This window comes from Giraffa tippelskirchi, chromosome 7, assembly GCF_054371585.1.
Source record: "Giraffa tippelskirchi isolate mGirTip1 chromosome 7, T2T-mGirTip1v1.2.pri, whole genome shotgun sequence".
Lineage (NCBI taxonomy): Eukaryota > Metazoa > Chordata > Mammalia > Artiodactyla > Giraffidae > Giraffa > Giraffa tippelskirchi.
This window is the reverse complement of record NC_137281.1, coordinates 99446554-99469002: the sequence shown is the minus strand read 5'-3', so window position 1 is coordinate 99469002 and position 22449 is coordinate 99446554. Positions and strand designations below refer to the sequence as shown.

The 22449-nt window shown below is 39.3% G+C and overlaps 1 protein-coding gene across 3 annotated transcripts in view; it reads left to right on the top strand.

Moving 5' to 3' along the window:
• Positions 1–2952: 2952 nt before the first annotated feature.
• INO80 (INO80 complex ATPase subunit) overlaps positions 2953–22449 on the top strand; it is a 122739-nt gene continuing 103242 nt past the window's right edge. For all 3 annotated transcript variants that reach the window (XM_081507654.1, XM_081507655.1, XM_081507657.1), the window contains exon 1: positions 2953–3201. The gene's annotated coding sequence lies outside the window, so the exon portion shown is untranslated. The remainder of the gene's footprint in view (positions 3202–22449) is intronic.

The window sequence follows — 22449 nt, the reverse complement described above, 5'->3', positions numbered from 1 at the left end:
AGAGTATTGAGCAATTATTTTTTGGAACATTCCCCAATTTCAATTTGTCTAATGTTGTTTTCATGATTGAAGGAGATTATACATTTTTAGCAAGAATACCACAGAAATGATCAGTGATCAGGACTTAGCACTTCCATTGCAAGGGCCAGAGTTCAATCTCTGGTCAGGAACTAGGATCCCACAAGTTTTCCAATGAGGCCAGAAAAAAAAGAATCCAAGACTACTAGTTTGGAAAAAACTGAACTTTAATGTGAAAGTCATAGATGAACGATGGGAGTTATGTATCAAATGTTCTAGGACAGAATGGGCAGGGGAGCAGAATAATGCTATCCCTCCCAAGGATATCCACGAAACATGTGAATAAATTAAATATAATGTGATCAATTATGAGCATGTCTGCTCAGTCATGTCTGGCTCTTTGTGACCCCACGGACTGTAGCCTGCCAGGCTCCTCTGTCAGTGGGATTCTCCAGGCAAGAATACTGGAGTGGGTTGCCATTTCCTTCTCCAGGGGATCTTCCCCACCCAGAGATCAAACCTGCGTCTCTTGCATCTACTGCATTGGCAGGCGTGTTCTTTACCACTACTGCCACCTGAATATATTAGCTTACAGACAAAGGGGAATTAAGGTTGCAAGTGAGCTAAAGGTTGCTAATCAGTTGATTTTAAAATAGGAAGATTATCCTAGATTATCTGAGTGGCCCTGTTGTAATCACAGGGATCCTTAAAGGGTTAATAGTTGGTCTGATGTGACATGAGAAGGACCCAAACTGTCATTTCTGCCTTGAGATAAAAAGAAGGGTGGCAGAAGCCAAGGAATGCAAGTAGCCTCTGGAAGTTGGAAAAAGAAACAAATTCTTCACAAGAGCCCCCAGAAAGTAAGACAGCCCAGCCAACACCTCGATTTTGGTCCAGTTTGAGACTGTCAGACTTCTAACTTACAGAACATAAGCTAATAAGTTGGTGTTAAGCCACTATTCTGTAGTAATTTGTTAGCTCAGCAACAGAAAACAAACTGACTACCTGCATCTGAACTATAAGGGACTTTACATCTTGGTCCCTCCCTAAGTTTACTGACTTTTCCCCCTTTGTTCTTTTCCTTTTGATTTCGGCTCCAGTCAGCTGGTTGTTACTTAAATATTACCCCAGTTGATTTTAGGTGTTTATGTTTCTGGGTATGTGAAACATAGGGTTCTAAGAGACAGTTTTATACAAAATTGCCACCCCCTGTTAATCCTGCAACCTTGTTCCCAATCTCCCCTTCTCCCCACCCTTCTCATACTGGACATCATTCACTTTAACTTCTGGTGTTTCCCGACTCCTCCCCGACAAATCAGCAGGTATTTGTGTGTGTTCTTACATCCCCTTGTCTCTTTCACAAAGGGTGTAATTAAAAAAAAATACTTATTAATCTGCATCTTGTCTTAGTTGCATACATGGGATCTTCGTTGCTCCACTACATGCAGGATTTTAGTTTCCCAAAAAGGTATTGAATCCTTCTGCATTGCAAGGGGAGAAGGAAATGGCAACCCACTCCAGTACTCTTGCCTGGAAAATCCTATGGACAGAGGAGCCTGGTAGGCTGCAGTCCATGGGTTCGCTAAGGGTCGGACACGACTGAGCGACTTCACTTTCACTTTTCACTTTCATGCATTGGAGAAGGAAATGGCAACCCACTCCAGTGTTCTTGCCTGGAGAATCCCAGGGACGGGGGAGCATGGTGGGCTGCCGTCTGTGGGGTCGCACAGAGTCAGACACGACTGAAGTGGCTTAGCAGCAGCAGCATTGCAAGGATTCTTAACCACTGGACCACCAGGGAAGTCGCCAGAAAGTGTGTACTTTTGCCTTTAACCACATTTAACTTTTCAAAGTCCAGCGAATTTGGCACAAGAAGACTACTTATGACTTTAAGCAAATGTTGTTTTGTTTAAATGTTAAGGGCCAGAATTAAATGAATTAAAATAAGACATGAGGTAAATGAAATAGAATAGTTAACTTCCAGTAAGTTCTTCTAATCTTTACCTGCAATTTGACTGTACACTAGGTACTTCTCATCACAGATGCTGGTAACTGAGTTGCATTAATTTTAGTAAATGTGGGCAGCAGAGGGTTCAAACTGTTGAGTTGGAACAGACAGGTCAATTACTCCCTTTTCGGAGGCTCATTGGGTGGGTGTTACAATACTGAGACATTTCTGATGACGGGTCTGTGTATTCCCAGGTGCTTGAATCCTAAAGCCTTCACTTAGGTACCTTGCCCAACTGTGCCACAGCATCGCAGTTTTGGTCGCTGAGCCCAAAGTGGAGCCCCAGACTACTGTGTTAAGAGTGGTCCTACAGAGCAGGGCCTTCCCCACAATATACAACCCTGCCCAAAGGGACCAAAAACAGTGTAAAACATCACACCGCAGCCTATACTTGTCCTCAAGTGAACTGAGAAGCGTTTGGTAGCCGTTAACAAACTAATCACAACTACCCTCCCACTTCCATCTGCAGCAACAAACATTCCCAGGATCCCGGGCCGTTTGGACTGACGTTACTTCCGGGAAAAGTAACCTTTCTTTGGCGGTTGCGGATCAGAGAGGTCTCGCGACATTTGCACCCGCGAGATCTGCTTGCTCACTCTAGCGATGACATCCTCCTCCTCCTCCCCGCCGCCTTTCGGCAATCTTCGCCAGTCCCAGCCCCGACCAATCTGCCCTCAGATGGCATGGATCAGGGTCTTCCCCCGAACCCCGGTCCGCGCGGGGCGTCAGGCGGCAGCGGCGGGGTGCGAGCTGCATGAGGCCGACGGCAGCGGCACTGCGGACGGCCACGGGCTGGCGACGAGTAGTGAGCGTGGGCGGGGCGGGGGTAAGCCCACTGAGTAGCGGCTCGATTGTTCTGGCCTGGCTATGGCGCCTCTCCTCCCCCCCGCCATGGCTCCCCGTGTCCCTGCTCCGCTCCTCTCAGTGAGTGAAAGTGGCCGCCGCCGCCGCCGGCCCAGCGCCCGCAGCCGCCTCAGCGCCGCCGCCATCTTGGGGTCCCAGGAGCCGCCGAAGGAGCGAGCTAGGAGCGTCCACGCCCAACGCAGTCACCGTCCCACGGCCTCAGAGAGCGAACCGCGGCTCCACCGTCGGCGGGGCGACCCCCCCCTCCGGACCCCGCCCGCACCCCGCCCCCCCTCCGCCGCCGCCGCGGCGGCGGGGCCCGGCGGCCCGAGGTGAGGCGACTAGACGTGGGCGGACGAACGGAGGGGGGGTTGTGTAGGCCCCGTTGCGCCCCTCTCTGTGGGCGACGACTGGGCCGCGTCTTAAAGGGGCCGTCGCCCCCGGCCCTGGGATTTGTTGGGGTTAGTAGGGAGGATGGGTGTGGACACTCCTCGCAGGGTTGGGACCTCAGGGATCTGGGCCTTGTTCTTACTCTCTCCTACCTCTGGAGACCCGGGGTCACGCGGTGACCTCGGCCAGCCCAGAAAGCCCGTGGGGCGCCCACACGTAAGGAGTGTGTTAGACCCGGTGCACGTGGGACCCGGTGGGGCGGTGTCGGCTAACACGTGTGTGGGTTTGGGGGTGGGGTGGGGCAGGGCGGGGGCTGGTTGGGCTCGAGTGGGAACCCGATGTGGACTGCTGTATCTGTCCTTTTAAACAAATGAGCTCTAAGGGCTTGATAGTGTGTCATTTTATGGGAGCGAGTTGGGATCTGGGTGAATGGTCCATTTTGCTTGTCGGTGTTGGCTGGGTGCAGCCTAACACGTGCGCAAACTTAGGAGTGTGTAGATGTCACCCCTTCTAGGCTTTTTGGCCTTTGTAGGGCGTCTAGGCAAATGTCATCCAATTTGACGTTCCTTCTTGAGGTCGCTGTTGAAAACTACTACTTCCGTAATCAGTGAGGGTGGAAGCCCCCTACAGTTTAGGAGTGAGAGGTTCTAAGAAGGCACTCACTATTTTAGTTTAACAGCCAGCTCTGCCGAATTCTTTGATTCAAACACTGTCTAGTTGTATGTTCGTGTACTTGTTGGTAGAATGGAAGGAGAAATGAGGTGGTTGACTTTGCTAACATCTCAGGTAACCAGCTTACTTTTCCAATCAATGACTTTCATGATTTCCTTTCCCAAAGGGAATTTTCATTGTGGTTTACAAGTGGCGGCTTTTTGTTCCTTATTTTTAAAGTAACACCTTTAGTGAGATATAATTTACATACCAAAAAGCTCCGCCTTTTAAAGTGTACAATTCCATGATTTTTAGCATACGAATTGAGTTGTAAAGCTCGCACAGTGCACTATCGAACTGATAACTCCAAAAAGAAGCTCCCTTAGCAGTTACTCCCTTCTCTTCACCCAACCCCTAGCAACCACTAGTCTCTTTTCTGTTTTTGTAGATTTGCCTACTCTGGATATTTCATATAAACAGAATCATACAATATGTGTCCTTTAGTGGCTATATTCTTTCACTTAACCATGTTTTCAAGGCTCTTTCATGGTGTAGCATGTATCAGAACTTTGTTTCTTTTTGTTGCCAATTAGTGTTCCAATTCTGGTTGTGTTTTATTCTGGAAATTCTCAAGCTCTTCCTATAAAACGTTTACTTGGTTATTATATATGGTAAAAGTAGCATACTTAACTAGATTCTAAAATAAATTTGTATTTTTAAGAGTTAAATTCCATTGTTTTAGTTTACTATGTTCTTTTCCTCTACAATTTGTTTCAGAAGAATCTGAATCAATTTTTAAAGGTCTGTGTTTTTTAATAGGAAAAAACTAATGTAAAGAGCACAAATATGATTAGAAGTTTTATGACTAATAAAAAACATTTTGAGTACATTAAGGTACAAATGTGGTTCAGTCTCAGCTGCAGACCCTAAACTGTGATGTTATAATTTCACTTAGTGAAAGTTTGTCATGGTACTACCAAGGGAAGGTATCGTTAACAGTTTTTGACTGCTGTTAACTTGTGTAGACTTAGGACTAGGGAAGGACGAATAGGCATCTTTTCTGCCCACAAGGTTAAAACTTGCTTGGGGATTTAACATGTCAACATAAAGTTCACACGAAATACAAATGCTGGGATGCATTGAGTTTTAGAGCAGATAAGATTTGGATAAGATTGGTAGGAATTGGATAAGATTAATAGGAAACTTTGAATTTGTGTAGGAAAATAAGTGAAGTTGGTGACAGGTTTCCTTCTTAAGCACAAGAATTTTGATACACTAGGTCGTAGCCTGCAGAAGACTGAGAAGAGCATAGTCGTTAATACTTACTAAATTCCTTATATGGGCACTGATCTAATCACCAGGGCTCCTGTTCTACCTCATACTGTCACCTTGGCAGTTAGGATTTCAGCATATGAGTTGGGGGAATAAAGGGACCTAAACTTTTGGACCATGGCTGTGTATTAAATGAGAAATTTCAGTTGTAGAAGCACTGGATTCACTGGCTAATTGTAGTACAGTAGGTTTGCTTAGAGTTGAAAAGTTGGTCACAAAGAAGTTTAATGCCTGGGTTTTGTAAGTACATAAGAGAGATTTCCGTATGTGTTAGGTCAGAAGTAGGAGATTAGTAATAGCCAACGTCATTGACAAATAGATGTGAAAAAAATCACTGGGACTAAATGCTGTCCTTTTTTTTCTTTAAAATTTGGCATGCATCTTGTGGTATTTTAGTTCCCCAGCCAGGGACTGAACCTGAGCCCTTGGCTGTGAAAGCAGAGTCCTAACCACTGGACCACCAGGGAATTCCCCATATTTTAAACTGACTAAAAGACAATGAATAAACTGTGTGACATGCCTTTGTAAACCTTCATTACCAAGGTTTGGTAACTGTGTGATGGTGTCGGAGCAGTATCCTTACATTATTTATGTGCTTTGAACCCCTTTATAGTCTAAAGAAACCTGTGAACCCCTTCTCAGAATTTGATTTTTCAAATGTATAAAATATAGTTCACATTTTTAACAACTAGTGATAGTCCTGCTAATACCGCTGTGGTGTGCTACGGGAACTACATTCAGAATTGAAGAAAATGTTAATTTCAGTTATAGGTTAGTGAAAATAAGGATGTACGTTTTTTTCCATCCAACTTCTTGGACCCTAGTTTAAAGAGCCTTTGTCCTAGAGAGTCCAGGCATGTAGCTAAGTCATTTTATATGCATCAAACCAGTGTTTGTTTGTTTGTTTGTTTTTTTTAAGAAATAGAAGGATTGTTGGCTCAAATTTGCATTCACGTGAACAGGACTTTTTAGGGGAAAAGTGAGTGATAATTCAGCTGAAGAGAAACCTAGTTGTATAATAGAAAGACATTGGTTTTAAAGTTAAAAGACTTGGGTTTGAGTCCCACTTAGCACTGAATAAGTCAATGAACTTTTTGTTTCAGTTCTCCGTATTTGTAAAACAGGTACAATATTTTTCACTTCTGAGATTAAATGACATATCAACGATAAGACAGAATATTGAGAAATGTTAGTTTATTTTCACCTTTGAAGAACATATCAAAAACTTTAACATACGTTTAGTTTTGATTTGGAAGAGGAAACTTATGCAGTAGGAAAGAACATGTATGTCATATAGGGTTTTCTCAGGGTATTCATGTATAGTGTTCACCTTTTTGTACTGGTACTAAAATGATTCATATTTCTTATAAATATAAACAGATAAGCTGCCTTTGGGTTTGCATGTGACAGCTACCTTTTCTGGGCAAGAAGTTAGTAACTGAGGAGGATAAACTGGGTAAATCTTTAATTCCTTGTGCATGAACAGAAAAATGGCTAGTGAACATCAGTATGGTAAAAGGAATGCTAGGCCAAGTGGTCGGTTTATCTCTGAGATTGTTGTCTGAATATTACCAGAAAGGCTGTTAACATATTTGTCACTCCTGAAACTTCCCGGTTGGTCCAGTGGTTTAAGACGTCACGCTTTACTGCAGGAGACACGGGTTCGATTCTTGGGGAGCTAAGATCCCACATGTCTTATGGTGTGTCTAATAAGTAAATAAATGTTTAAAAACGTCACCCCTGAGAGAGGTATGAAAAGTAAAATTTAGAAATGGGCTGTATTTCTATTACCTTGGTAGGAAACCACAGTGCATTCACTCTTAGACTTAAATTATTACGTCTCAAAGAAGAACAAATTAAGCAAGAGGGAAGTTTCCGGTATAAACAATGAAGGCAACAGTGAGGCTTTCATATGAAGATAAATTTGACTCCACAAAGGAGTGATGAAGACTGAGATGGGCTATTATTAAATTGTTAATCTGGAAAATTAGAACTAGCTTGAAAGATGAATATTGTTAGATAGGTGTATAATGAATGGTTTGTTTATGAAACTTAATACACAGAAAGTGTTTAAAGCTCATGAACAGACCAGACCCAATTTAAATATTACAAAGCCAGAGACTTTTTTCCATCTCTAGTTCATTTCAGGTCAACAACCATTTAATGATATTTGAACCTAATGGTTTATGAAACTGCTTATTCTGTTCATTCATTCAGGCAATATTTATTTATTGAACACATGCTGAATGTGCTTTGATCTGCCCAACAGTGAGTTGTTGAGCATCTGCCACACTCAGGGACTGTGGTAAGACTCTGTTGGGCGTGTACAAGTGAATGAATCCAATTGTATGTATATGTATTGGAGAAGGAAATGGCAACCCACTGCAGTCTTCCTGCCTGGGAAATCCCATGGACAGAGGATCCTGGTGGGCTACAGTCCATGGGGTCGCAAAAGAATTGTACTTGACTTAGTTTCTGAACAACATGTTTATGTATGGAGAGTACAGAGGGGCTCTGCAAAGAGAAACAGAATTGTGCAGACTCTTAGGATGCCATTTTTTGTTTGTTGTTTAGTCACTAAGCCGTGTCTGACTCTTTTGCAAGCCCATGAACTATAGCCTTCTAGGCGCCTCTGTCCATGGGATTTCCCAAGTAAGAATACTGAAGTGGGTTGCCATTTCCTTCTCCAGAGGATGTTCTTGACCCAGGGAATGAACCCACCCACATCTTCTGCATTGGCAGGTGGATTCTTTACCACTAGTCACCAAGGAAGCCCTAGGGTGCCATGGATAAGTGTAAAAGTATAAACCTAAATGTTTCTCTTGAGGTGCTGATATAAATTACTAGTACTTAGGTTTTTTTGTTTGTTTTAATATAGTGAAACATTCTTTTCATTTGTTTAAAGGTCCTAATCTGCCTTGTTAACAGAAGCATTGTCATCCAGTGGCCTTGTAGTATAGCCAGACCCCTTTTAGATCCTAGAGCCAGATGACCTGGGTTCAAATTTTAGCTCTCTTATTAACTGTGTTGCCTCTGGAAAGCTGTTTAAACCTCAGTTTATTTATCTTTTAAATTAAGATAATAGAAGTACCTACTTCACTCACTCACTTGCTCACAGAGGCCTAAAAATTCTTACAGTGGAAGCTGGCAAAGGGTGCTCTCAACAAGCATTAGCTATAATTGTAAGTACCATTTTGTTTTGACAGTTTAATCTAGAGTTTTAGTTTGTAAAGTATTGAAGTCAGAAACTTTTTATTATGAATAGAAAATATCTCTTTTTTTAGATAACAGGTAAAAATACATCAGTAAAGAAAATCATTACAATGCATTAACCTTGTGTTTATGTAATGAATACCAGTAGATAGAAATATCTTTCTATTTAAAATTATAGCTCAAAGAGATGATGTTTTACAACATTAAATTTTTTAGTTCAGAGTCTAAAATATTTCTGTCCAGGTTGTCATTCTAATGTTAGCAATAATTTGCCTTTTTTTAGAATCATTCTTAGAAAATAATAGTAAGCCAGACTCTACAGTAGGGCTTGGGAAAGGTTTTCTGTAAAGGGTCAAATAATAAATCTTAGGCTTTGCTGGTCATGCTTCCTCTGTCTCAGCTACTCATGTCTGCTATTGTATTGTGAAAGCAGCCATAGTCAATATGTAAATGAATGAGTGGGGCTATTTTCCAGTAAAACTTTATGGGCACTGAAATTGTAATTTCATATAATTTTCACGTGTCTTGAATTTTCCCCAGCTACTTCAAAATGTAAAAACCCAGGCTGGGTTCGACATGCAGGGCATGCCAACTCCTGTTCTAGAGTCTTGGCTCTGTAACTCTCTGGCTAGGTGATCTTGTGCTGCTGCTGCTGCTGCTGCTGCTGCTAAGTCGCTTCAGTCGTGTCCGACTCTGTGCGACCCCATAGATGGAAGCCCACCAGGCTCCCCTGTCCTCGGGATTCTCCAGGCAAGAATACTGGAGTGGGTTGCCATTTCCTTCTCCAATGCATGAAAGTGAAAAGTGAAAGTGAAGTCGCTCAGTCGTGTCCGACTCCTAGAGACCCCATGGACTGCAGATCTTGTGCTAGTTAATATTAAACCCTTAATTCCATCATTTCAATAGGGTTAATACATAAAAGTATTTACTTTATATGTAGAGTTGTTAGAAATAAATGAAATAATCCATGTGAAGTGCTTAGCATCATCCCTGACACAAAGTGTTTAATAAATGCTTTAAATTATTGTCATCTAGTTGAACCTCCCTCGTTTTACACTGATACTCTTGGGACCCTGAAAGGATAGCTGTAATTCTTAAAGTCTGTATGGCTTGTCAGTAGCATTAAACTTAAAGTTCTTGACTTCATCTTCTCATTCTACCGAACCATGATGCTTCCATAGAGGATTGTAATACCATTTGATTCATTTAAAATACTGCTTGATAAAATTATTCTGTTGGCTACAGTAGTGGTGGATGCATGATATTATGCATTTGCCAAACTCGCAGGGCCTTTATAGCACAGAGTAGACTTCAGTATGTCCAAATTAAGCACAAATCATTTCGGAGGTTAAAGGATTCCAGGAAGGAATGCAGATTGTGAAAGGAGAATATAATAATATTATAAATGTATAAAACTGCCTTATTAAAGTTAGGAGGAGAGAAATGCTAACCTAAGTAACCTTGAAAATGAGTGGACTCTTAAAACATGGAACTGCATATGAGCACTGTAGTCTAATTGTTAAAATTGTGTTCTATGAGATTACCACTTAATTGTGATGCTGAAATACAGAGAGACTGCAATTGAACAATTAAGTAAATGGATGGTGAGAGACAGAATACTTACTGTCAGAGTAAGAATTTACAGGTAATCAAGGGGAGGAGGCTAGAATAATCCTTGTGATGGATTAAAGTTGGAGTTATCAGTATGAATCCATGTTTAGCTTGATACAAATATAGGTGGTTGCATATAGAAATTTTTAGAGACACATACGTAACATGGGTTTATATACAGACAGGTTTATTTCTGTGCTCTGTGCAGAGAAGGTTAAAAACCTAGGAGCACACCTAGTACCCAGGTCTTGTTCTCTTATACCATTATGTAATAAAAGAACTGGAGCTCCTTGGAGAAATAGCTGACTCTAGGTTTGATACAGGAAATCTACAAGATGAGCCTGGAGCATCTTGTGCCAGAAGGTAAGTAAGTACTACAGCTCCCACCACCACCATTCCACATTGATGAGGATATGTCAGAGGAGCACAGGGACCAACTGAAAGAGTCCCAGTGGCCAAAACTCAACGATTTGAGCAGCAAAATAAAGCAACATTGGATTATAACCCATAACATAAAATCAATATATATGACTCTATATTGGTCTAAATAAATGATTGAATAAATGAATATACTGCGTGGAATACTTCATTAGCATGGCTTTATGCCCTTGGAGCCTCTGCTTGTTGGAGGTCCTTCAGACAATATTGGAATAATTAAATATGTGGGAGTTTGGAGTCAGACTTGTTGGATTCCAGTCCTGGCTCTGTCACTTTTGGCTGTGTGACCTTAGGGGAGACCTTAAGCTTAACTTTTTTTTTGTCTGTAAAATAAGGGTTATAGTGTTGTCTATGTCATAAAAGAATTAAATATGTGAATGTATATATGAAGTGCATATGCAAATAAAATGGCATCTGGTTCTCAATAGAATGTGTGTACATAGTCTTATTGCATTTGATGCAACAAAATAAAAAATTTGAATTCTCAGTTGGAATTCCTTGTGATGAAGTTCCCTCACCGCCAAGCTTCTTGAATAGTTAAAAGTGTTTATTGCACACCTAGTTTGGTGTAAACATACTTGCCTTGTTTATAGTATCTGTGTATATTATAAAATGAAGATAATGAAAGTAATTATATTTGGTGTTAATAAAAATATCACGTCTTAAGTGACTGAAATACGGTTGAAAAGCAAGAGCTGTTTAGTATACAGTTCACCTCATGCTTGTTTACAGATGGTCATTGCTGGGATGAATTACCTGAACTTTGATTTCTCAGACTTCCTTTGGTGAAGACAGTTTTACACAGCTTCTCTGTTACCACCCACACTGGTTACTGGGTTCACCCCCAAAATGAAAACTGACTTTTAGTACAGGAAAACTAAATAGAAAAATCAATTTTATAATATTGGCTGGTTATGAATGTCTCTTACCTTTATTCTCAATAATAAACTCTCACCATTACTTTTGTAATAATGGACAGTTAACTATATGGAACTGATAACTAAGTTATTGCAGCTCTTTGTGAGAATCTCTATTTTTTACAAATATCTATCAAGTAAGCTGATGTTAACTTCCTTTTGATGAGAAATAAACTGAATTGCTCAAGATTTTGGGGCTGTGGATTCAGTTCTTTAATTTCCCTTTCACTGGTGCATGTATTTCTCAGCTATCTCACTCCTTGAAAAAGGTAAGTGTTTTCATGAATTTAGCTGTGAGAGTTGTTAAAATCACTAATTCTTCAGTAAGAGGAATCTTTAGCTTTGTTTTCAAATTTTTTTTTTTTAATAAATTTATTTATTTTAGTTGGGGGCTAATTACTTTACAATATTGTAGTGGTTTTTGCCATACATTGACATGAATCAGCCATGGGTTTACATGTGTTCCCCATCCTGAACCCCCCTCCCACCTCCCTCCCCATCCCATCCCTCTGGGTCATCCCATTGCCCCAGCCCTGAGCATTTGTCTCATGCATCGAACGTTTTCAAATTTTTAATTTGATAAATTGTCATTAATTTAGATTGGGTTATTTTCACCAGAAGACTAGTGAAATATACTAGGGACCTCTATCATAGCCTAACATAAAACAATTTTTTAAAAAAATTACCATGTGAAAGGTCCTCTGACTACCTCAGGAAGCATTTCCTCCCTTTTGGATTTTTTTGATTTAGACTCTAATTAATTCTTAAATTAATGGGGATTAAACTTGTTTGACCAGATGTCATGTCGGTGGTGTATACTACAGAACTCCTTATAGGCAGTTGTACTAGTAATTTATTTCTTTAATTATTCTGATAAAATGCAGTTTGTTCCTGTCGTGATGAAGATGCTATTCTAGGAAGCTGAAATGATTCTTTACCTAGAAGAAAGCAAATGTATTGTAATTGACATCATCCTTGGAAACATACTTCATTTTGGTATATATTCTGATTTTATTGAGGAAGAAAAGTGGGGAAAGGTAAACATGAATAAGTACTTTTTCTTTCTCACGATATACCTATAAGGTAAACAATATTTTCTCTTTGCCATTTTAGAACTCTCTGGAAGGGCCATAATTTTTAAGCCAGGAGTTCTTCATTCCATTTAAAGTGCAGATGTAGGGAGTTCCCTGGCGATCCAGTGGTTAGGAGGTTAGAACTCGGTGCTTTGGTCGCGGTGGCCCAAGGACGATCCCTCGTTGAGGAACTCAGATTCCGCAAGCCGACTAGCAAGAACCGTCCCCTCCTCAGTTCCCCCCACCAACAAAATAAACCCCGTGCAGGTGTAATTTTTGTCTCTCAAACTTTGATTTGGGGAAACCCTAGGTTTATAAAATTATTCCTATGCTCTCATAGTACGAACTGTTCCTTTGGTTGAGCAGGTGCTTTGTGGCCTTCCTGTCAGCCTATGTAGAGGGCTCTGTCAACCTGTGCTATTTGAGGACAAGGTTTTTCCCTCCTGTTTAGTTCAGTTCTGGGACATAGTGGCTTCTTTAACTTTTTAGTGCATATTCGATGGTTTGAATGAAAAGTTTAGGTTCAACTAGAATATTTAAAGAGTACCTAATGATATATTTTCCTCTTAACTTGCCATGTGTAGAGTCACCAAATACTGTCCAAACGTGGATACTTTTGGAAGTGAGGAGAGAATGTTGGTAATTGTGTTTCAGACAAGCATAAAATTGAACTGTTGTGGGCAGACCCATTGGTAGGATCACTCTTGTCTCTGTTGTTTTATCGTAGCAGAGTCTGTGGTAAAGAATTGGGTGGTGAAGAATTGGGGCTTTTGAGTCACTGGTAATACATCTGAGTCCTAATTCTAGTTCGGGCAAATTATTTAACCTAAGTAAAATGGCAATACACTTTAAATTACCATGAGGATTAAATGAGCTGGTATTATTAAAGCACCTAGGACAGCAAAGCCCCTCACACTAGTGTGCTCTTATTCAGTGATAGGCCCCTTGTCCTCCTCTCATCACACCATAACAAGAGTTTTACTTCCAACTGAGGCTGGCTTTGAAAGTTTTTTTTATGGTTAAGGTTATGTGAAACATTTCAGTGAATGCAGAAATGTTTTTTGGCTGAGCCATTGAGTTTATTTTTTGTTAAAGTTGTATAATTATGGTGGGCATGAAATAAATGCCTATAAAACCTAATTACTCATATTCTTTTTTCAAAACATTCACGAGAAAAAAATTTTACCCCGATTATTCTTTGTAGAATTGCTAAATGATATTTTAATAGATTTTAATAGTTTATAAAATATAAACTATATAATATTTAATAGTAATGGGAAGAAGTTGCTGGTAATCTTTATTTCAGCTAAATGGAATGATACAAACACGTTTTATTGGTTAGGGAAAAAGTGATTTAAATGAGAATTAAATTTCTTGTCAGTATATTGTACAGATTATGTATTTTGGAATTTGGATTATTTCCCTGTATTTTTTATATTCTGAAAATTTAATTCATTTTAATTATTTGTGAGTTTTTAAAAAGGAAACTAAAGAAAAGCAGTTTTTGTTGTACTTTGTGCATTAGTACAAGGATCCACATTGTGAACCAAAGAGGGGAGTATTCAGGTACTAAACTTCCAACTACTTCTGATAGTGCATATGATTTCTTACTTAGTAAACAACAGATAATAAGGTAATACAGAAAGACCTTGGGTAAAGAACAATCACAATGATAGCAGATCCAACTAAGAGAACCAAAAGAAATGGGAGTTACTTAGTTGGCCCATATAAGTATACAGTAAATTGTTGTTGCCTGTAAAATATTGGAGAGTTAGGGAAGATATGCTTGCTTATTTTAACAGTGAGGAATACTAGTAAAGCATAGCATATGTTAATGGGAACTTGTAGTATCTGTGTTACCTGGTACTGGAGAAATACAAAAAATACTTTAAGGGCAGTGGGTAGAAATTGAATCCTGATCTGAAGTGTAAAACGGAAAGTGTAATGAGGATCTTCTGGAGTAATTCTGAGTGGCCTTGGAACCCAGCAGACTTACATGAGAATCCTGGTAAGGCTTTTGTGTTAAAGGGAATTTGCACCTTTATTTGGTAGGGATATGGCAAAGAGGGCCACTGTGTCTGATTACATATAATTTGCAGTAATACCCTTTCTCTGCAGGCTGATTTTTTTTTTAATACTGTTGCAAACTGATAAAGAATGAAACCAAGCAAAGAAGGACTAACTAGTTTTTTTAAATGCGAAAGTTTTTAATTTTGATGAAGTTGGTTTATCAATATTTTCTTTTGTAGTTAGTACTTCCTGTGTGCCCTATCTATTAAATTTTTACCTACTCCAAAGTCACAAGGATATGTTCTTGTGTTTTCTTTTAGAAGCTTCATCATTTTAACTTTTTATTTAGAAAAAAAAATCACAGATCACACCACTTTTGTGTATGATATGAAGTGTAGGTGTTTGAAGTTCAATCTCTCCTCCCCCGCCTTCCTCCATATAGATCTCCAGTTGTTTCAGTACCATTTGTCAAAAAAACCTTCCTTTCCCTATTGAATTGTTTAGTGCGTTTGTCAAGAACAGTGTGACTGTGTAAGTATGGATCTCTTTCTGGACTCTATTCTGTACCGTTGATTTGTCTATCCTCTGCCAATGCAGCACCATCTGATTACACTGATTTCAAGACTTACTGAAAGTTTCAGTGAACTCCCAACTTTAGCCATCTTTTCTAAACTTGTTTGGACTATTCTACATCCTTTGTGTTTCCATATAAAGTTTAGACCGAGCTTGTCAGTCTCTTCAAAAACTGGGATTTGATTGAGAAATCTATAGATGAATTAGGAGAGAATGTACATGAAGGATGTTATACATATATCTGACAAAAGAATTGTATCTGTGATCTATCAAGGATTTATATAACTCAGTAATAAAAAGACTGAAATTTTCTGAAATGTGGTTGAAAAACTTTAACAGACATTTCACAAAGGAATTTATACAAAGGGCCATTAAGCGTATGAAAAGGTACTCAACTTTATCAGTCATCAGGGATGTACAAATGAAAACCACAGTGATATTATAATACAAAGTGTTGACAAAGATGGGAAGCAGCTAGAACTCTTATTCGTTGGGGGGCGGGGAGTGTAAAATAGTAGAACAACTTTGGAAAGTTGTTTGGTGGTTTTTTCCTAAGGATAAACATATACCTACCTATAACCTAGCAGTTCCATTCCTCAGAATTTACCTAAAGAGAAATGAAAACCCAAATATCCATCAGCAAGTGAATAGATAAATTGTGATTATATTCATTCTTGTAATGGAATCTGATTCAGCAACAAAAAGGGAATGAACTGTATGTAGTAACATGGATGAATCTCAAAAACATACTCAAAAAAAAACCTCAAAGAATTCACATACAAAAGTATATATCCAGTATTTGTTATTGTTCAGTCACTCGCTTGTGTCCGACTCTTTGCGACCCCATGCAGTATGATTCCCTTTATATAATAAATTTCTAGTCTTATAAGTGGTTCAAGGTGAGGACTCAGGAGTCAGATTGTTTGGATTCAAATCCACATTTCCTATTAAAGTGGTATGAACTTGAGCAAGTTACTTAACATGTAAGCTTTTGGTTCCTTATCTGTAAGTGGGATAATAATAGTAATAATCTTTTTAAACAAAATTATCCAGTAGGTTCTGTGTGCTAGAGGTATTATACTACTGTTAGAATTTTGTAAGAACCCTCCATATGATATTTAAATTTGTATAGTGTTGCAAATAATTTTTCGCTTATTTTTAAACTTTTTTTCTGTGCAGAAATGACACCTTGTAAAATTTATTGAGATATAATTTCTGGTTGATAAAAGTCACCATTTAAAATGTATATAGTTTTAGTGTATTCATTGGTTTTAATATATTCACAGAGTTGGCAATAGTCACCTCAGTGTCAGAACCTTTTCATCAGCCCCCAAAGAAATCTGTTTATTAGCAGTCACATTCCATTCCCCACTTGTTGTTTAGTCACTGACTAAACAGGTAGCATCTGACTCTTTTGAGACCCCATGAACTGTATCCCGGCAGGCTCCTCTGCCCATGGAATAAGCCAGGCAAGAATACTGGAGCGGGTTGCCATTTCCTCCTCCAGGAGATCCTCCTGAGCTGGGGATCGAACCTGTGTCTCTTGTGCCTTCTGCTTTGGCCCTTGAGCCACCAGAGAAGCCCCTACTTAACCCTGTGCCAACTTCCTGTCCCACACAACCACTGATCATTTTTTGTTTCCTGTGGAGCTGCCGTTCTGGATACCTCATAAATTAATCAAACAATATAAGGGCTTTGTTGACTGGCTTGTTTACTTAGTATAATGTTTTTAAAGTTCATTTATGTTACAGTGTCTGTTAGTATTTATTCCAGTTCTTTCTAATGCCAAATAATATTCCATTGTATGGATATACCACATTTTATTTATCCATTCATCAGTTGATGGACATTAGTGTTGTTTCCACCTTTTGGCCGTTGTGAATATTACTGTGAAGATTCAAGTCTTAACTTTTTTGCAGACATATATTTTCATTTCTCTTGGGTATACCTAGAAGTGGATTTGCTGGGACAAAGGTAAAACATGTTCAACTATTTGAAAAACTTATCAGACATTTCTTCAGTGGCTGCACCATTTTACATTCCCACTAGCAGTGTGTGAAGGTTCCAGTTTCTGTATATCTTTGCCAACACTTGTTACTGTCTGTCTTTTCTATTACAATCATCCTAGTGGGTTTTATTGTGGATTTCCTTCGTATTTTCCTGATCTCTAATGATGCTGAAGTATCTTTTCATGTACTTTTAGCCATTGAAATATCCCCTTGGGAGGAATATTTATTCACATTCTTTTCACATTTTTAATTAATTAAAAAAATTGTTTTTGGGTTTGCCAAACAGCATGGGGGATCTTACTAGTTTCCTGACCAGGCATGGAATCTGCAGCCACTGCACTGGAAGTGCAGAGTCTTAACCACTGGACTGCCAGGAAAGCCCCCTCTGTCCATTTTTAAATTGAGTACCTTTTTATTACTGTGTTTTAAGAGCTTTGTAAAATATTCTGGATATCAATCAATTCCTTATCAGATATATGATTTGTAAGTATTTTCTCCTATTAGTGAATTTTCCTTTTCTTGATAATATCCTTTAAAGCGCTAAAGATGGTAAGTCCAGTTTATCTGTTTTTCCTTTTGTTGCTGTTGCTCTTGGTATATTATCTAAGAAACTGTTACCTCATCTGAAGTCATGAAGATTTTTTCTAATGTTTTCTTCTAAGTTTTATACTTTTAGCTCTTAAATTTAGGTGTATGATCTCTTTTGAGTTAATTTTTTGTGTGTAGTATAAGGAGAGTTCCAGCTTCACTCTCTTGTATGTTGCTGTACAGTTGTCATTGTGCCATTTGTTCAAAAGGCTGGTCTTTCCCCACTGGATTATCTTGACACCCTTGATGGACATCAGTTGACTCAAAATGTAAGGGTTTGTTTCTGGACTCACAGTTGTTTCACTGATCTATGTTTCTCACCTTATGTCAACACCATATATCTTAATAACTACTTCAGCTGTGTGGTAAATTTTAAAATCAAAGTATGAATTCTCCAACTTTGTCATTTTAAAGATTATTTTGGTTGTCCTAGGTCCCTTACATTTCCATCTGAATTTTATTTTATTTTTTATTTACTTTTTTGGCTGTACTGTGGCTTACAGGATCTTAGTTCCCTGACCAGCAATCAAACCTGGACCACAGTAGTGAAAGTGTTGAGTCCTAACCACTGGATCACCAGGAAATTCCCTGAATTTTAGAATCAGCTTGTCTATTTCTTCAAAAAAGGCAGCTTGGATTTTTGATAAGAATTAAATTTAATCTGTGTATTGTTTTGTTGACATGTTAAAAATGTTAATCATTTGATCCATGAACTGTGGGATATTGTCATTTTTTTAGTTCTTCTAATTGCTTTCACCAGTGTCTTGCAGTTCTTTGGTTAAGTGTTTGTTCTTTTTGATGATAATGTAAGTGGAATTATCTTCTTAGTTGTTCTCTCAGATTGTTTGTTGCCCATATATAAAAATATAATTGATTTTTGTATATTGATCTTGTATCCTACAAGATAACTGAGCTTGTTTATTAGTTCTAATCATTTTTTAGAGCATTCCTTAGTGTTATCTACTTTATGTACAAGATCATGTCATCTATAAATATAGTTTTACTTCTTTCTTTTCAATCTGGGTGCCTGCCATCACTCTCTCCCTCCCTTCCTTCCTTTTCCTAATTGCCCTAGCTAGAATTTTCAGTAAAATTTTGAATAAAGGTTGTGAAAGCAGACAACTATGTCTTGTTCCTGATCTTAAGGGGAAAGCATTCTGACTGTCACTATTAGGTGTGGTGTTAGCTCTGTTTTGTGTCAGTGTCTTTTATCAGGTTGAGGGAGTCCCCCCCGCCTTTTTTTTTAAAAATAAGTTTTATTTTTTGGAAGCACTGTGTGGCCTGTGGGATCTTAGTTCTCCAGGCAGGGATGGAACCTGTGCCCCCTGCAGTGGAGGCATGGAGTCTTAAACACTGAGCTGTCAGTAGTGAAGACTGTTCCTAGTTTGTTGACTGTTCTATTTTGAAATGGTGTTAGATTTTGTCAAATCATTTTTCTGTTTCTGTTGAGATGTTCAAGTGGGTTTTGTGCTTCAGTGTGGTGTAACCCATTGATTTGCAGGTATGACACCAACTTTCCATTCCTAGGATAAATTCTACTTTAGTGTGTGATTCTTTTTATGTGTTGTTGGATTCCGTGTATGATGCAGTTGACCCTTGAAAAACATGGGTTTGAACTGCATGGACTCATTATATGTGGATTGTTTTTCAATAACTGCACACTGCACCATCTGTGGTTGGTTCAATCCATAGATGCAGAACTGTGCATATGGAACCTTAGGTACAGAACTGCATGATATGTGAATTTTCAACTGCAAGAAGGGTCAGTGCCCCCAAATCCCCGTGTTGTTCACAGGTCAGCTGTATTTTGTTGAGGATTTTGTATCTATATTAAAAGGGTTATTAGTCTATATAGTCTTTCCTTGGTACCCATAGGGGATTGAGTCCATGCTGCAGATACCAGAATTTGTGGAAGTTCAGGTCTCTTCTATAAAATGGTATAGTCAGCCCTCCATATCTGTGGGCTCTGTATCTGGGATATGGAGGGCTGACTGTAGTTTTCTTGTGATGTCTTTGCCTGGATTTAAAATCAAGGTAATGCAGATATCAGAGTTTCCTTTCTGTTATCTGGAAGATTTGTGAAGGATTGATATTAATTCTACTTTAAATGTTTGGTCAAATTCACTGGTGAAGCCATTTGGCCTGGGTTTTTCTTTGTGGTTGGAAGCATTAAATTTTAGGTGATTGTATTTATCACACTTTTTGTTTTTTATTCATTAGATCATACAGAAGGATCCATATCCTAGACTCTGCTGTTTCCTCACTCAAGAGTTATCAGTTCAGTTCAGTCGCTCAATTGTGTCCGACTGTTTGCGACCCCATGGACTGTAGTATGCCAGGCCTCCCTGTCCATCACCATCTCCCAGAGTTTACTCAAACTCACATCCATTGAGTCGGTGATGCCATCCAACCATCTCATCCTCTGTCGTCCCCTTCTCCTCCTGCCTTCAATCTTTCCCAGCATTAGGGTCTTTTCCAGTGAGTGAGTTCTTTGCATCAGGTGGACAAAATGTTGCAGTTTCGGCTTTAACATCAGTCCTTCCAATGAACACTCAGGACTGATCTCCTTTAGGATGGACTGGTTGGATCTCATTGCAGTCCAAGGGACTCTCAAGAGTCTTCTCCAGCACCACAGTTCAAAAGCATCAATTCTTCTGCGCTCAGCTTTCTTTATAGTTCAACTCTCACATCCATACATGACTGCTGGAAAAACCATATCCTTGACTAGATGGACCTTTGTCAACAAAGTAATGTCTCTGCTTTTTAATATGCTGTCTAGGTTGGTCATAACTTTCCTTCCAAGAAGTAAGCATCTTTTAATTTCATGGCTGCAGTCACCATCTGCAGTGATTTTGAGGCCCCCAAAATAAAGTCTGCCACTGTTTCCACTGTTTACCCATCTATTTGCCATGAAGTAGTGGGACCAGATGCCATGATCTTAGTTTTCTGAATGTTGAGCTTTAAGCCAACTTTTTCACTCTCCTCTTTCACTTTCATCAAGAGGCTCTTTTGTTCTTCTTCATTTTCTGCCATAAGGGTGGTGTCATCTGCATATCTGAGGTTATTGATATTTCTCCTGGCAATCTTGATTCCAGCTTGTGCTTCTTCCAGCCCAGCGTTTCTCATGATGTACTCTGTGTATAAGTTAAATAAGCAGGGTGACAATATACATCCTTGACGTACTTCTTTTCCTATTTGGAACCAGTCTGTTTTTCCATGTCCACTTCTAACTGTTGCTTCCTGACCTGCATACAGATTTCTCAAGAGTCAGGTCAGGGGGTCTGGTATTCCCATCTCTTTCAGAATTTTCCACAGTTTGTGGTGATTCACACAGTCAAAGGCTTTGGCATCGTCAATAGAGCAAAAATAGATGTTTTTCCGGAACTCTCTTGCTTTTTCGATGATCCAGCGGATGTTGGCAACTTGATCTCTGGTTCCTCTGCCTTTTCTAATTCCAGCTTGAACATCTGGAAGTTCACGGTTCACATATTGCTGAAGCCTGGCTTGGAGAATTTTAAGCATTACTTGACTAGCGTGTGAGATGAGTGCAATTGTGTGGTAGTTTGAGCATTCTTTGGCATTGCCTTTCTCTGGGATTGGAATGAAAACTGACCTTTTCCAGTCCTGTGGCCACTGCTGAGTTTTCCAGATTTGCTGGCATATTGAGTGCAGCACTTTCACAGCATCATCTTTTATGATTTGAAATAGCTCAACTGGAATTCCATCACCTCCACTAGCTTTGTTTGTAGTGATGCTTCCTAAGGCCCACTTGACTTCACATTCCAGGATGTCTGGCTCTAGGTGAGTGATCACACCATTGTGATCATCTGGGTCATGAAGATCTTTTTTGTACAGTTCTTCTGTGTATTCTTGCCACCTCTTCTTAATATCTTCTGCTTCTGTTAGGTCCATACCATTTCTGTCCTTTATCGAGCCCATCTTTGCATGAAATGTTCCCTTGGTATCTCTGATTTTCTTGAAGAGATCTCTAGTCTCTTCCATTCTATTATTTTCCTCTATTTCTTTGCACTGATCACCGAGGAAGGCTTTCTTATCTCTCCTTGCTATTCTTTGGAACTCTGCATTCAAATGGGTGTATCTTTCCTTTTCTCCTTTGTTTTTCACTTCTCTTCTTTTCACAGCTCTTTGTAAGGCCTCCTCAGAGAGCAGTTTTGCTTTTTTGCATTTTTTTTTTTTTCTTGCGGATGGTCTTGATCCCTGTCTCCTGTACAGTGTCACTAACCTCTGTCCATAGTTCGTCAGCCACCCTGTCTATCAGATCTAGTCCCTTAAATCTATTTCCCACTTCCACTGTATAATCATAAGGGATTTGATTCAGGTCATACCTGAATGGTCTAGTGGTTTTCCCTACTTTCTTCAAGTGAAGTCTGAATTTGACAATAAGGAGTTCATGATCTGAGCCACAGTCAGCTCCAGGTCTTGTTTTTGCTGACTGTATAGAGCTTCTCCATCTTTGGCTGCAAAGAATATCAATCTGATTTCAGTGTTCACCATCTGTTGATGTCCATGTGTAGAATCTTCTCTTGTATTGTAATTCAGAGTTACAGATATTTGTAAATCATGCAGATTCCTTGTTTAGCATTTAACATAGTCTGACACTCATAAGTTGAGGAAGTTTTTTTCCTGAACTTCCATTGCACTTTATGTGTACATCTCTTAAGTAACTTCCCATGTGTGCTTTTTATTGTGGTTATTTATGTTCTAGCTTTACATTCTTTGTTAGACTAAATTCTCTGAAGGAAATATCTTTTTCT